The 17,124-nt window shown below is 38.7% G+C and overlaps 1 pseudogene; it reads left to right on the top strand.

Annotated features, from left to right (window-relative positions):
- Nucleotides 1-12,421: 12,421 nt before the first annotated feature.
- On the top strand, nt 12,422-13,633 carry LOC125343065 (annotated as a pseudogene).
- Nucleotides 13,634-17,124: the final 3,491 nt, after the last annotated feature.

The following is a 17,124-nucleotide window of genomic DNA, read 5'->3' as shown; positions in this document are numbered from 1 at the left end:
GATAATGTTAAGGCTGCTAGGAGTGGGGAATTCACCAGAGGGAATTATCACATTATATAGTTCCATGAGGCTATAACTACCATCAAGGGTGAAATGCTTCCTGTTCAATAGAACTGTTACTAATGGGCATTTTTTCCCCTTAAAATTCAACAGTAAAAATACTCCATTTATAGAACAGGCAAAAGAACAGACATTTCACAGAATAAGATATACAGATGGGAAAAGAAGCATATGGCAAGATGTTCCTTGTTGTTATAGTTTTCTGTGTATATTATATTCCTACTGAAATGCAGGAATGTTTGGTTAATCTTGTTAGTAAATATTTTATCATTTAGTTGTATTACAAAATGGAATTGTTCTCTTGGTTTCTGCTCATTGTTATATTTCTACATTTCTACAATGTGTATAGAAATACATATCACCTTTGTGTAATTTTACAAGCTGATGAATTTATTCATTTTAATATTTTGATGGATTATTTCAAATTTTATATATATAGAATAATGCCATCATCATTGAGATATAACTATTTCTTTGGCTTTAACTTACATGCTTTTCTTTCGTACTCTCTTTCCTTCCTTCTTCCCTCCTTCGCTCTCTTCTTTCTTCCTTCTTTCCTTCCAACTCCTTTCTTGCACATTTTTTCTCTTTTTTTTCCTTTCTATCATATGGCTAATTGAACTCTGGCTGGTTTATCCATCAAAATGTGGAATAAAATTGGTGAGAGAAAGTACTCTTATTTTGTCCCTAATATTAGAGAAGTAGTTCCAGATTTTCCTGATTGTCAATGATTCATTTAATGAAGACTAGTCTTTATGAAGACTAGTTTGCTTTGGTTCCTACATTCCTATGTAGTTGTTAATCATTGAGAGGTGTTAGATTTTTCCAAATCACGTGCTCTTTATACATGGATTGTTGCTTTTCGTTTCTTATGGAATGACCCTTGTATTTTTCTGGGATGACTCTTACTTGGTTGTAATACATAGTCATTTTAATATATTGTTGCATCTGGATTGTTATGCTACAATTTTGTGTTGAGTTTCTTTTTCCTGTTGGAGTCTTTGTTCCTCTTTAGTATCTGAGCAATACTTACCTTCTATTTTACTCTTCCCAGTTTGGTCTTGAGATCTTTCCAGAGAGTGTCTATAAACTCTAGCCCTGATACGTGGCCTAATTCATAAATGTCTGACCTATGACCAAGTGTCCCTTTCACAAGAGACTTGTTTGTACTGGCAAACATCCTTGGGGTTCTTTCTGATCCATGTCCAGTTTGTTCTTACAAAGACAGCTGTGCTCTAGGAGAGATCTATTTCAAAAGGAAGTTAAATTGGAATGTGTCACTCAGGTGAGACACAGAGGAGACTTTCCCTTTAGTTAATATGGTCCTGTAATTTTTTCTTCTTTAGCATAGTGAAGTGATGAATTATACTGACTTTATTTTTTTAATTAATAAATTTTAAAATTCATAATAAATTGGGAGGAGAGAAAGGTGGGAGAAAAAAGAGGGAGGAGGTAACAAGTTTGCAAAGAAATGTACTCACTGCCTTACATATTAAAATGTAACCCCTCTATGCATCACTTTGACAATAAATAAACTAATTAAAATAATTCATAATCAAATTGTACATATTTGTGGTATACAGCATGATGTTTTGACATGCAAATTTATTTTAACTGATATTTTAAAACACAAATATATATATATATATATATTCACAGAATAATATGTGATGCTTTAAATACATATATGTATAAAAAAAATTTCTAGTACCAGGGCATAAACTCAGGGGTTTTGTGTTTACTTGGTTTGCTTTATTCACAGCTGGCCCTGCCCCTACCCAGGATTTTTGGTGATTATTTTTGAGATATTAATTTTTCATGGACTTTTTTGCTCTGGGTTGGCTTTGAACCTCCAGTCCTCCAGATTTTAGCCTCTGGAGTAGCTAGGGTCACAGACATTAACCACTGGCACTTGGTTTTACAAAATGTTTAATTCAGGTTAAACATTCATGATTTCCTTATGGCAAAAATATTAAAAATCCTTTCTTCCTTTTTGAAATAATAGTACATTATTATACTCTAAAATTACCCTACTATTCAGTTACACCACAACATCCTTCTTATATCTACCTATACCTTACTATCCATTCATCAACCTCTCTCAATCCCACTGTCACATGCTACTCTCCCTAGCCTCTACTTGTCACTCTAGTCTCAATTTCTATGAGAAGACCAATGTTTTTACATTCCCTGTATGAGTGAGTCCATGGGAAAGTTGTCTCACTGTCACATGCTACTCTCCCTAGCCTCTACTTGTCAATCTAGTCTCAATTTCTATGAGAAGACCAATGTTTTTACATTCCCTGTATGAATGAGTCCATGGGAAAGTGGTCTTTCTGGGCTTGACTTATTTCACTTAACGTAACTGTTTCAATTTCTACCCAGCTTACCACAAATGACAGAATTTTGTTCTTTTTATGGATAAATACCAATCCATTGTGAATATGTACCACATTTTCTTTCTCTCTTTATCAGTTGATGGACATTGGGGCTGTTTCCATTTCTTTGGTATTGCAAATAGTGCTGCACTGAACATGAGAGTGCAGATGACTCTGACATTCTGGTTTCATTTCCATTAGATGTATGCCCAGTAGCAGAATTAGTGGATCATATGGTTATTCTATTTATAATTTTTTGAGTAACTTCCATATTGCTTTCTCTAATGGCTGTATTAGTTTGTATTTTGGTTGACTTAGTTTAGGATTTTTGCACTCACTTCCATGACAGCTGTTTTTTACTCTATAATGATGTTGCCTGGTTTTGCAATTAGGATATTGCTGGCTTCAATGGATTATGGGATGTTCTCCCTGCTTCGAGGAAATTATAGAGAATTGTTCAGGATTCTTTTTTATTCACATCCACCTCAGTATTTATTATCCCACCTCAGTATTTATTATCTAATATGTTTGGATAATAAGTGTTCTTACTGGAGTAAAATAACTCATTGTGTTTTTGACTCATTTCTCTGATGGTTAGTGATATTGAATGTTTTAACAATATACCTGCTGGCCATTTATATGTCTTCTTTTGAAAAATGTTTGGTTAGGTCTGTTGCCCATTTTTAATTGGGCTATTTATCTTTGCTATTAATGTTTAAAATTCATTTTCTAATCTAGATATTAACCCCTTGTCAATGTGTACTATGTTTGTTGGCTTTCTAAAATTTTAACAAAATAGTTGAAATAATCAACTTATTGACAAAAAGGGTTGTATTGCCTCATTGTTTCAGATTTGTCTTGGATCTTGTCACTGAGTTTTTTTGTTTGTTTGTTTGTTTTTGGCCGGTCCTGGGGCTTGGACTCAGGGCCTGAGCACTGTCCCTGGCTTCTTTTTGCTCAAGGCTAGCACTCTGCCACTTCTGGCCATTTTCTGTATATGTGGTGCTGGGGAATCGAACCCAGGGCCTCATGTATATGAGGCAGGCACTCTTGCCACTAGGCCATATCCCCAGCCCCTTGTATTGGATCTTGGTTTAAGCTTTCTTTATTTTTTATTTTCATAGTACTAGACATTGATTCCAGCTAGGCAAGAGCTCTATCTCTGAGCAACATCCCTAGCACCAATATGATGTTTTAAAAAGCTTCTTGACTTAATAAACACTTACAATATGCCTATTTTTGAAATAAAAACATCATACGTGTATACTTGATAATAAAAACTATTCTCAGATTGAAACTTAAAATATTTCAAATGAGTTCTATTTTCATGACATTTAATGTGTCCTTATACCACTGAGTTCAGAGTGTTATTTGGAGTATGACACTTCTTTGGTGTATCTAAGACTATGATCTTTTTTCTATTAAATTGTGTATTATTTGTTACTAATTTGAGCTATAATACTGCTGAGGGTGTCATATTTTAAGTATGCATATTAGAAATTCTATGCTAAAACTAGTAAGGATATGTCAAGAAGCTAATGTGTGTATGTGTGTGTGCACCTGTGTACTGTACTGGGACTTGAACTCAGGGCCTCATGCTCTCACTTGGCTCTTTGCTGGATTCTGGCACTCTATCACTTGGACCTCACCTCCATTTCTGGCCTTTTTCGGGTGATTAATTGGAGGCAAGAGTCTCACAGACTTTCTTGCTCAGGCTAGTTTTGGGTTGTGATTCTCTAGATCTTAGGTTCCTGAGTAGGTAAGGATTATAGGCGTGAGCTACCTGCACTCAGCTTTATAAGTTATTTCTAAAATCAAGTCCATTTATTCTTATCCTAGAGTGTTTTTATATTTGTTATTTTCATCCTCTACTGCTAAACAAGGACTATGATGTGGGAAAAGTGAATTCGTCTTTGTTCCAGTTTACATCAATATGTTTTTATTTTTATCTTTTTGTATTTTTTGTGTCAGTCCTGGGGCTTAAACTGAAGGCCTGGGCACTGTCCCTGACCTTTTGTGCTCAGAGCTTGTGGCCTCTCACTGAGCCACAGCTCCACTTACAACGTTTTAGTAATTATTTGGAGGTAAGAGTCTCATGGATTTTCCTGCCTTGGTTGGCTTCAAATCTTAATCCTCATCTCAGCCTCCTCAGATTACAGGTGTGAGCCACTTATGCCCAGATTTTTTGTATTTTATTGGCACATATAAGTGGTATCAAATTTCATTGTGATATTTTCATATATATTTATATTACTTTGATCAAATTCACCTATTATATTGCTCTTTCTTATCCTTCCTCCTCTCCTTTTTTGAGCAATATTTTTGGTGGTACTAGGATAGGAACTCAGGGCCTTGTACTTGCTAGGCAAGCATTCTACCATTTGAGCCAGATCTTTTTGCTTTAACTATTTTTGAAATAAAGTTTTCTGTATTTATTCAGGCTGATCTGGACCATGATCCTCTTATTTACACTTTCTGTTATAGCTTTGATGACAGGGGAATGCCATCATGCCCCAGATTTTATCTGTTGAAATGAGAATCTTGCTAACTTTTCACCTGGGATGGCCTTGAATTGTAATCCTCATGCTGAATAGCTAGGGCAAACTGTATTTTTTTGTTGCTATTGTTTTAAGTCAGGACTTCTCACTTGCTGGGAAATTGTACTACCTTTTCCGCTATACCTCCAGCCTTTTTACTTGGTTATTTTGAAGACAGTGTCTTGCTTTTTACCTGGGTAAACGGTAGACCATGACTCTCCTATTTACACTTTCAATCATAATTGAGATGACATGGTGCTTGCTACCATACCAACTTCTTCTGTTAAGATGGAGTCCTGCACATTCTTTTCTCATGCTAACCCAAACTACAGTCCTTCTAATTTCCAGTTAGGATTATAGGCACTAATCACTGGTTCCTGGCCTACCATTGAAAGATATTTAACAGCTTTCATTATTCTACATATACATACATATGTATGAAGCACTTCCTATTGACATCCCTCTTCAGTCTCTCCTTTCACTTTTCCTCTCCTTCTGATTACTACCCCCAAACAAATAGTCCCACCTAACATAATCTTTGTGTGTGTTCATGTATGTGTGTGTGTGTGTGAACACATGCATATGTGCATGAGTGCATACTTATACAAGTATTGGGGGTTGAACTCAGGTGACTCAAACTCTCACTCACAACTCACAGCAACTTAGAGTTGGTGCTCTACCACTTCAGTCATACATGGCATTTATCTGCTTAATTGGAGATGGAATCTCATAGCTTTTCTGGCCCAAATGGTATCAAATCTCAGTCATCCAGATCTCAGCCTCCTGAGAGTAGCTAGTTTTACAGATGTGAGCCACTGACATGTCCAACATATACAGCGTCTTAGAATTCCTATCTCTGTTTATGTTGCCCATCTAGTCTTACATTCTGTCTACATTTTCTATTTGAATTCATAACATTGGTTGATTGTAGTTGTTTTAAATTCCAGGTTGAATAATTCTAAACTCTAAAAATATATGAACCCTGTTCTGATGCTTACTCTGTCTCTTCAGATTATGTCCTCTGCTTCTTAATGCATCATGTGATAGTTTTCTTGTAGTCATATAATATACTGCTTTAAAGGTATTAATTAGAATAGTCTTTCATTCATGTGGCAAGATGTGTGTCTGTGTGTCTGTGTTTGTGGGTGAACATGCATTTTTTAAATACTGAGTAGATCTGTTTTCTTGTGAGCTTGTCTTACTGGGTTGTGATGTTCACTTATGACTCTCACATTTTTACACTTCATTTAGTGGGATAGGGTAGCTAGAGTGGGTTGCAGTTGGATATTTCCCTTCTTCCAGGTCACTTAGGCTCTAATGAAACCCTAATAGGTTAGTCATTGGCTCAATAGTTTTCTCTAAATGTAGATCTCATTAAGAAGAGCTGAACTCAAATAATGGTATATTTCAAGGTAGTTTCCTTTCCCAATGTATGAAATAAATTTTCTGGTAACTTGATTGAGTTCAAAGAAGTAAAACTAATGAAAGTTTGAGAAACCTCCATGACTGGGTCCCACTGGAGTTTTTGTTGTTGAGATTTCTCCATCCTGAACCTCCAGAAATTCATTAGAATTGAGATTTTCCTACCCTTGCACGGGCTCCCAAAGAGGTTTGTGCTCATGGACTTATGTTCTAACTTTTGGCATTTGCCTATGAGTTTCCTTAATTTTAAGGGAAGTAGTTTTTTTAATTGGGGTTCTATCTGTCTCACTGAAATTTTTCCAGTTTGTTTAGATACTTAATTACAAAATAGAATGGTAAGGTAGGTTTGGTGGTGCATACCTATAATCCCAGCATTCAGGAAGCTGAGGCATGAGGATCATGAGTTCAGTGCCAGCTTAGGCTATATAGCAAAACCTTGTCTGAAGGTTTTTAAAAAGATGAAGTAGTGGCTTTCAGATTGTTGTATGCCAGACTGGGAATCAGAAACTTACTTACAAATTATTTATTGAAATCCTCAGAGGTGTGTGTGTGTGTGTGTGTGAGAGAGAGAGAGAGAGAGAGAGAGAGAGAGAGAGACAGAGAGAGAGACAGAGAGAGACAGAGAGAGAGACAGAGAGAGCAACAAGAGAGAGACAACTTTGTATTGTAAGTTTAATGTTGGATGTATTTCTTTTGCTTAATTTCATTGTCTAGATTTTTCAAAACTATGAAGAGTATATTGTGAAAGTAAGCATCTTTGTCTTCTTCTTGATCATAGGGGCAATGTTTTCAATCCGTCACCATTAAGCATGATGTTTTCTATGGTTAATTTCATATAGACTCTTATTATCTTGGGGAACTTACATTACTGAGTAGTTAAAATAAATCTGTGGTCAATTTTGTCCAATTTTTGCTTCGATTGAAACCATCAACTTAAAAATAATGTATTTGACTACCTGAAAAAAATCCCACAGCATCCCATAGACACACACACACACACACACACACACACACACACTCACACAAAAACACACAAATATGTTTGTAATTGTGAGATTGTTTGAGGGCATGAGAGGAAGAGGAAGAGGAAAGAAAACGTTAGACGGTGAACAATATGGAAATACATTGCATCTGTGAATGGAGATAGCAAAATAATAGGGATAAGTGGGGATGGGGAAAGTGACAGTAAGTAAGGGGTCAATTTGGTTAAACTACTGTATGTACACTTGTAACACACCATAGTCCAACCCTTCTGAACAACTGACATACACTGAAAATTGAATGACAAGAATGTAAAACCAGTCCTGTAAAACAGGTACAGATACTAGTGACACAGGGAGGGAGAACACAGAGGATGAAGGAGGGTGAGTATGGTCAATGTACTTTCTGTATGTATGAAAACAGAGCAGTGAAGCTAGATGAGATTGGTTTGATAAAAGGGGCAGGAAGAGTAGTGGAGAGGATGAGTCTAGGTTCATTGTATGCATAAATGGACATGTCAAAATGAAAATTTCTTGTGCATGTAATTGATGTTAATAAAAATGTATGGGAAAAGAACAAGGATCATTATTTCCTTGGGCTACTCTTGCTGTTGATTAGTTTACACAATGTGCACTTCCTGCTGTGTAACGGAATGGATAGGCTACAGTGGGTAGCTTCCACTGGACCTCTTGCTGATCACTTGAAATCACAATAATAAAAACAATGATACTTCATCTGATTATTGTGCATTACAAGCGGCTAAATAGGGAATCCAGTATATCTGGTCTCAGCACTTAGCCTCATTACCACTTTGGAAATAGTTTTTACAGCTACTTGTAAATACATTCCTTCTATATAGAACAATCATTCCTTTCCTGGGTGTCTTCCCCGGCCATATTAAAGCAGACAGCTACATAAGACTCTTACATGGATGATCCTGACAGCTTTATTTGAAATAGCTACAAATTAGAAATATGTATGTTAAATGTTCATCAGAAGAAATACACAAACTTTGCAAAGCAGCAATAAATATGTGATGAAATGTTGACATGTGATACAACATGGGTGAATCTCTAATTACTGTGATGTAAGAAACCAGGCCCCCAAATGCACATGAGCATAGGTATCTGTGGGGCGAAGTCTGTGTGTATGTGTTTATGTGTGGGTATTGGACAAGCATGATAAGTCATGATAAATAATTACAGAAATTTCAAAGTAACTTCATTTTCAGGGTGCATATAAACATTTTCATGGTAATAGAGAGGATGGTGTGTTGGGGGTGGGAGGGATGGCAAAGGACATGAGAAAATGCCCCAGGTCGTCACAGCACTTGTCTCATGAGTCATATATCAAACCCATCAATAGTCATGATTATCAATATACACTATGTAAAAAATGTACTGTGGAACTAGTGGGCAGGGATGGGAGGTAAAGCAAAGTAAGGGTGACATTGTCCAAGAAGGATTGTAGTCATTATGACTTAGGAAATTTAGCAACTTTGTACAATTCCTTAATAATAACAAATAAAAACCCTACCTAGTATACATTTCAAACATGTTCATTTTATTCTACATCAGTTATACCTTAAATAGTTTTAAGCTAGAAAAAAATACAAAGAAATTTATTAACCATGGGGAAAACTCAAGTCATGAAAATTACAAGCAAATTGTGTCTAAGGGGAAAAAGGAGAAGAAAGAAAGGAACAAAAATATGGGAAGAAATAATGGTGGTAGAAAAGGTTTTAAATGTGAGGGAGTTATAAGATTAATCAGCTTACTAGATGGTCTCTTTAAACATTTTTTAAGGAATACCAAATGAATTCTGGACTCATTCTGGATACTCTTTCTCTCTCTGACAGGATATAACTGCTTGTCATTGGGTGGTCTAAGACCTTCTAAACCTTAATTATCATAGCTCATGAAACTACTTTATTTCTAATTTATAATGCTCTTCAGACTCCTCAGCAAAAGTCATGCTTGCTAATAGAATGGCTCTGGATTATACATTGGCTGCACAAGGGAATGTATGTACTATTGCAGTAGGTCCTGTTGTACCCATATAAATACTTCCCCTCAAGTAGAGGTCAGCATAGAAAATATAAGACAACACACCACTCTACTACAGCAAACATGGGTGCATCAAACTTCCCTGTTGGGTGGCTTCAGGGCTGAACTGTTGGCCTAATGTTCTAGTTTGTTCTCCTGGATCCCAAAAGGTATCAACTCTATTCTGTTCAATGTCTTTCACTTTGGTGTAGCTGTTATATTGATTATAATATCAGTATATTGTTTTCCTAGTAAACAATCTGTTGCATACCCAACCTATGTAAAATCATTGTCATGGCCCTTAAGACAAAGCAGGAGGATTGGAAAAGACAGATGTATGCTTCCCATCAGAAAATTTCCCTACCCAACCTCAGCAGAAAGCAGCTAGACAAATGGGACCCTGCTTATCCATTGAAATGGAAGGCAAAAATTGACAAGGAAATAAGTATGAGATAGACACAAAAGTATGCTTACACTCACAGTCTTAGTAACTACATCACTTCATTTGTCCCACTGCTCAAATCTAGTGGGTAGTTGCTTCCTCTTTTTGTTATTCTCCTCCACTTCCCATTCTCTTACCTCAAATAACACAGTCATCTTCTAAGCCATCACGTGATCATGTGACTATGCTCCTCACCTCCAGAGGAAACTTTTTATTTTTTGGGGGGGGGGGCGTTGAGTTAGGGTGAGGGTTAGGGGTAAGGTTTAGGGTTAGGGTTAGGATTTAGGCTGGGGTGTTTGGTTAGGGATTAGGGTGAGGATTATGGTTAGGGGTTAGGATTTGGGGTTAGGCTTCGGGTTAGAATTTAGGGTTTGGGTTAGGGTTTATGCTTTGGGTTTATGTTTAGGGTTAGGGTTTACAGTTAGGTTTAGGGTTACAATTAGGGGTAGGGATAGGGTTTGAGTTTAGGGTTAAGTTTAGTGTACGGTCAAGGGTTAGGGTTAGGGTTTACCATCAGGGTAGATGGTTAGGGTTTATCGTTAGGGTTCAGGATTTAGGGTTAGGGTTAGTGTTAGGATTTAGGTTTAGAGTGTGTTTTAGGGTTATGGTTTAGGGTGAGGGTTACTGTAATATTTAGTGTTAAGTTTAGGATTAGGGTTTAGTGTTAGGGTTATCGTTAAGGTGCAGTGTTCATTGTTAGGTATAGGGTTTGGTGTTAGGGATCACATTAAGTGTTAAGATTTATGGTTAGGCTTAGGGTTTGGATTTCGCTTAAGATTAGGGTTAGTATTTCCGTTGTGTGTTAGGTTTTATCATTTAGAATTTGGCTAGTGTTAGGGTTTATTGTTGGTTTTGGAGTTTAGTGATAGGGTTAGAGTTATGATTTAGGGGTAGGTTGTGGGTTTTTTCATTTTAGTTTAGGGAATATTTTTCAGTTTTTTTTGTGTTTAAGGTTATGGGTAGGGTTTAAGATTTTGCATTAAGGATTTTTTTTAAAAATAATTACTCGTTCATTTTCAAAGTGATGTATAGAGTGTGACAGTTTATTACGTAAGGTCCTGGGGACATATCTTTTACTATGTATTATATCACCTCTCATTCTCCCCTTCACACTCCCATTTCTCCCCCCCCCATGAGTTGTTCAGTTTGTTTACAACAAATGATTTTGCAAGTATTGATTTTGGAGGTTTTTTATCCATTTTCTCTCGATTTTGATATTCCCTTTCCTGTCCCTGGTTAAAAACCAGTATATACAGTATCCAGGGTACTCAGATGAGATACAGTCATAGTGCCAGGACAACCACAGGAAGGGGATAACGGAGGATCATCAGCAAAAGAAGCTACGGTTTCACATGGCATTTTCAAAGTAATTACAAAAGTGATATAACATTCATCAGAAGAAGCCTTTTGTTAGACTCAACTTCATAAGTAGTTAGTTCCCAACACATGGAAGAGCACTGACATAAGCAGGAGGTAAGTGGAGACAGAAGCAGTCAGTAGAGGAATTGAACATTGACAGCAATGGGAAACCAGCAAGCCAAGAAGTGTCTGGGTTTTGAGCTCTGTTTAAACTCTCATCATTCTCCTTGGGATATTCTGCAGTCCTTTGGTCATTAGGCACCAATTTGATGAATCTGCATTTCCCCCCTCCCAAACACATTCCTCTTCTTCGAACTGGCACGTAACTCAATGAACCAATCTCTTTTGTGCCTGTCAGGGGGATTGAACTCAGGGTCTGGGTCTGGTCCCTGAGTTTTTGTGCTCAAGGCTAGCACTCTGCCACTTGAACCACAGCTCCACTTCTGGCTTTTTCTGAGTCGTTAGTTGGAGATAAGAGTCTCACAGACTTTCCTGCTCATGCTGGATTAGAACCATAATCCTCAATTCTCAGCTTCTTGAGTAGCTAAGCTTACAGGCATGAGCACTGGCAACTAGCTGGGAACAAAATCTTTGACAGGGCTATGTTAACCCTATCTACTTCCTAACATTATAAATAACAATTTTGTTGTATGTCAGTTTTACCTCAGTAAAGAGTTGAAAACATAAATAGAAACCTGTGCATTTCTGCACTGACCCAGGAGAATTCTCAAGGAATCAAATGTATGCTTAGTTAGTGAGTGAAAAGACAAGGAGGAGAGAAAGGTACAAAAATATTAGCAGATAGAAGTGGCAATGGTGATAAAGAAGTATTGTATACACAAGTGCACATGTTAAAATAAAACCCCATTGTACGACAATTTGAAGATAATAAAAAAAAAAAACAGGAAAAATACTAGAAGAAAACTGGGTGCTGGTGGCTCACACCTATAATCCTAGCTGCTGCTCAGGAAGCCAAGAGAGTCTTCAAGTATGCTGTCAAAAAAAGTAAAAATAACAACCCAGCTTGAGGCGTGGAGTTCAAGGCGCAGTATCCACAGGAAAAACTGGTGCTGTGAGTTCTACTTCTGGAATGGAAATTCATCAGTTGGTAGAGCACCAGACAATGAGCAAATGTGTCAGGTACCAGTTAGAATGCTGGTCTCAGAAAACAACAACGAGACAGGGCCTCTCCTCACTATGGCCGCAGCACTGCACAGCCTGCTCGACTTGAGGCTCAGCACCAAAGCTGATGGTGAGACTATCTTAAAAGGCCTCCAGTCCATTTTCCAGGAGCAAGGAATGGCAGAGTCATTGCGTATCTGTCAGGACCATGGCTATTTAGGAACCTACACAAACAAAAATGGCAGCTTTGCCACCTTGAGAATTAATCCACATGGATTGGTGGTGTTGCTGAACCTTCAGAATACGACAGCGATGCACGGGGAAAAGACAAAATTGACAGCCTTCTGGACAAAGTAGAAGAATGAATGAAAGAATTCTGTCAGAACAGCTCTGGCTGGGAGCAACATTTACCAACCATAGTTCGAGGAGGAGCTATTGATAGATATTGGCCCACTGCTGATGGGCACCTGGTTGAATATGACATAGATGAAGTGGTGTACGATGAAGATTCGGCTTATGAGAACATTAAAATTCTGTACTCAAAGCAGTTTGGAAATATTCTCATTCTTACTGGGGATGTTAATTTGGCAGAGAGTGATTTTGCGTATACCCAGGTCATCATGGGAAGTGGCGAAGAAGATTATACTGGTAAAGATGTACTGATTCTGGGAGGTGAAGATGGAGGCATATTATGTGAGATAGTCAAGCAGAAACTAAAGATGGTCACTATGGTAGAGATTGACAAAAGGATGATTGATGAGTGTAATATATTTATGCCAAAACATGTGGTGATGATTTAACACAATCGTAAAGGAGACTGCTACCAGATTCTAATAGAGGACAGTATTCTAGTACTGAAGAGGTATGCTAAAGAAGGGAGAGAGTTTATGTGATTAATGACTTGACAGCGGTAGCAATCTCCCTATCTCCAGAAGAAGATTCCACATGAGAGTTTCTCAGACTGCTTCTTGCCCTCTCAATGAGGGTACTGAAACAAGATGGGTGGTACTTTACACAGGGGAACTGTGTCAATTTGACTCAAGCCCTGTCACTCTGTGAAGAATACCTCAGGCATCTGTACTGTCCCATGGAGTTCTCCAAGGAGATTGTGTCTCGCCTTACTTGGAATAGTGGGTATTTTACACTGTTTTGAAGAAAGAGCTAAACTGTGAAGATGAACCTCCCTCATGTGCTGCAAATAGCCTTCCTGAACTTCATATTCTGTATATGACATCGAAACAAGTCAGGAAAATTACTCGTGAATTCCTTCAAGTTCTCTTTCTGTAGGAATTATTTTTTATTTTAAAAAGCCAATCAAAAATGTATATTTTGATGAGGTAGGGTGTTCATTTTTAGCAACTCAGTTGAAGGACAATTAAACAGGAAGCAAAGACGAAAAAGTATACTGACCCCCTAAAATGTGCTTTTTGTTAATTTTGATTTCTGTTGGTGTTTTTTGTTGTTTAGTGCTGGCTTGGTTTTGGCAGATTTTCAATTTGGACATTTGGAGGAATGAACATTTTTGTTTTGTTCTGGAGGGAAGTTCTAGCCCAAAAAATTGACTTATGTATTAAATTTGGTGCTTATAAGAGAAAGAGTTCCAAGTTAGTTGCTTCAATTGATTGCTACAACTAAAATTACAAAAGAGGAAAAATAAAATGAAAAAGACATTCTAAATGTGAGACAGAATTAAAAACTCACATGAACAAATACATGAACTCCAAACGTGAGATGAAAGATAAAGTTGATCCACTATAAGCAAATTACCCAACAAATCTAAATAAAAATACTAGAAACTACGCTGGAAAATGACAGACATTGATGAAAGAGGGTTGGGTGAAAAAGCAAGCTTCCAAAACAAACAGAAATGTGAAATAAAGTTCAATGCATGCCTAGTAGGGATGATTTTTTACACTTTAATACAATTGAATTAATTGGATCTAACTGTGCTAACCTGCTCCGGGAATTTGAGAAGTTTCAGAAATAATGTAAGTATATTATTCCCTGCTTTGTCAGCAAAACCCTGCTCAGGAAAATACCAATATAGTCTGATGTAGTTTCCTTGGATTGACAAAATGTTACAAAAGAACATTTAATTTTGTTTCTCTGTAATTTCAGGCATCTGGGACCAGTGGAGTTGGTGAGAATAGGGGATTGTTGGACACACTTTTATCTTTGCTTTGTTGCATTTTATCAGCAGCATGGATTAAAGGGTGACATCTGTGGACTCTGATTAATCAAGACGCAGAAGCTGAGTGCAGAACAGTGTGGTGGCCACTCAGCCCAGTTGTGCTTCAAAATTCCTTACAGCCATAACATCCCAGACTCTGCCACTTGCTCAGCAAGAGCCCTTGCTCCAGCTGTTTGAGTTCTCAGTACAAGAGTTTCCGCACAGGTAAAATGGAGATTGCACTACCATTCATTTCATGGGCAGCTCCAGGCTTAACAAGGTTAAGAACCAGTGGCCTGACTGTTAGGAAACTGAGTCAGAGGGGATAACAACAACAACAAAAAACAGCAGAAAGAAAACTCAACAGACCAGATAGATTTTAATGGGAAGTTGAAGTGGGCTGCCCTGGCCATTTGAGGAGAGTGAGGAGACAGGATGAATAATGGGGAAAGGGATGGAGGGACTTAAGTAAGGTCATGGCAGGGGGTAGGTTCCCAGGTAGCTGGAGGGTTCAAAGACTTTCCCCAGTTTATGGTGCAGGTCTGGCTGGCTCCAGGAAGCTATTGTTTGAGCAAGTCTTTTGCCCTGCCTGCTGCCAGAAACAGGCTGGGATTGTGGGGTGTGTGTGTGTGTGAGGGTGGCATTTCATATTTAGGATAAGATTCTGGGCTGGAGACTGAGCTAAAGATATTTGAGAAGGTCCAGCCCCCCTCCCACAGAGGGAAAGGAGTAGAGTCAGTGGGCCTAGCCAGGGGAGCAGCATTGAGTTAGAACAACAGAGCAGATTCCCATCCCTGATTTCCATTCTCAGCCCTTGCAGGTGAGTGAGAGGAAAGGGCAGTGTGTTTGGTGCAAACATCAAACAAAATTAAGCTCACAAGCAGCAGACTTTCAATTTTCCAGGAAGACAGAAAATAGATGACTCAAACTTGCTGGTGGGACTCACCCCCATCTAGTGAGCCAGCCAGCACTCCGTGAAGAAATGGGGACCTCAGGTCACAACATTAGAGATTCACTGAAGGGGTTCAGCCTGCACACTTTTCAAGTGCATGGCATTTGCTTGGGTTTCCACAAGAGGATGGAAATGAAGGGAGGGTAGAGGGATGGGGGGAATCAATGGAAAGGAAGGGCAGGCATGCTACTGCACCCCATGGAAAGAAACCAAGCAAATGTGACACGAAGAGTTAAATTTGTCACTTAAAAATCCTTAGAGTTTTGAAAGAGGCACTCAACAATTGCAAGAAGGTATAAAAATTGAGAGAAAGAAACAAATCAATGTTAGGTCCTCTCTCTGAGGGCTCCATGTAGCTGGCCCCCACCTCATTAAGTCTCCACCCAGTTACCTGGGTAACCTGCAGACCTGGAGGCAGGTACCTCCCCTTTCCCTGAGGTCACATCCTAATTCACCTGGCCACACCCTTACCCCTGCCCTAGATATAAGGCAGGGCCGGTGGTGGTCGCGCTCTCTCTCCCTTCTCTCTCTCTCCCTTCTCTCTCTCTCCCTTCTCTCCGGCCATGGATCATCTTGGCCACAGGCCAGCAGTTCAGTAATAAACTTTCTCTCTTGCCTGAATACCACGTGGCGTTCTCTTTTACCAGCTACCTACTTTAAAAACCTAACAATAAACACTGAAACACTGCCTCTCTGATAAACTATGGCCACGTAATTTCTGAAGTTGATGAATTTTCAGCAGTGAAAACCACTACACACTATGTTAGAAATAAACTATCCAATTTAGGTGGGGAGGGAAATCCAGAGGGGAAACACCGGGAGAGAATGAGGGAAGGGTGACACTGTTCAAAAATAAATGTACCCAATACCTGACTTATGTAATGCTAAGCTGTCTGTACATCACAGTTCAATAATTTTTTAAAAAGAATTAGGAGAAGATACGGCACTTTGTTTAGATGGGTGGATAGCACTGGCAGACCTATGGAGACAAGCCACTAAAATGGTCTAACTGAGAAGCACTCTGAGGAGCAGGAAGCCCTGGAACCTCAGCCCTTTGTTGTTCCCCATGAACTCCTTGGAGCTTTGTGATCACTGCATGTGCATGGTAAGAATTGCCAAGCTTTATCACCATGACTTTACAAGACTTTACCAACTCGAAGGAGAATGCATCTGACAAGTGTTAAACAGAGAGGAAACTTCAGTTGCTCAGCAACCAACCCATGGTACCAAAGATCGGCGACTTGCCCATCAGGAAGCCCTGAATGTGTCCCCACACTGTTGTGGATGTGGAAAATAATGTTCCCGAGATGACTTGGGGCCATCCAAACACACTTGCTACACTGAAAGCTCAGCCTGCAACTGGATGGAATGTGTTCTTCCAGTAGTTAGACCCAAACGGGTTCCCAAGAGAGGTCCCAGGATTGAGAGACATCTCAGTCCTGACGCTAAATGCCATTTCACCCACAGAGTGCCCTCCCTGCTTTGGGGTTTTTCTTGAATTCAGAATAGATAACGAGCTCTCAGGTGATGATTGGCAATAGCCACAGACGCCAGCCCCAGGACAAGAAATCAGTGCCTCATAGGGTGTGGTGGGTGGGAGAATGGTAGAAAATACTCAGAGAGCTGAGGACCTTCAGGCTGCAGAATCCCTAGTCA

The sequence above is a fragment of the Perognathus longimembris genome, chromosome 28 (assembly GCF_023159225.1).
Source record: "Perognathus longimembris pacificus isolate PPM17 chromosome 28, ASM2315922v1, whole genome shotgun sequence".
Lineage (NCBI taxonomy): Eukaryota > Metazoa > Chordata > Mammalia > Rodentia > Heteromyidae > Perognathus > Perognathus longimembris.
This window is presented reverse-complemented; position numbering and strand designations above follow the sequence as displayed.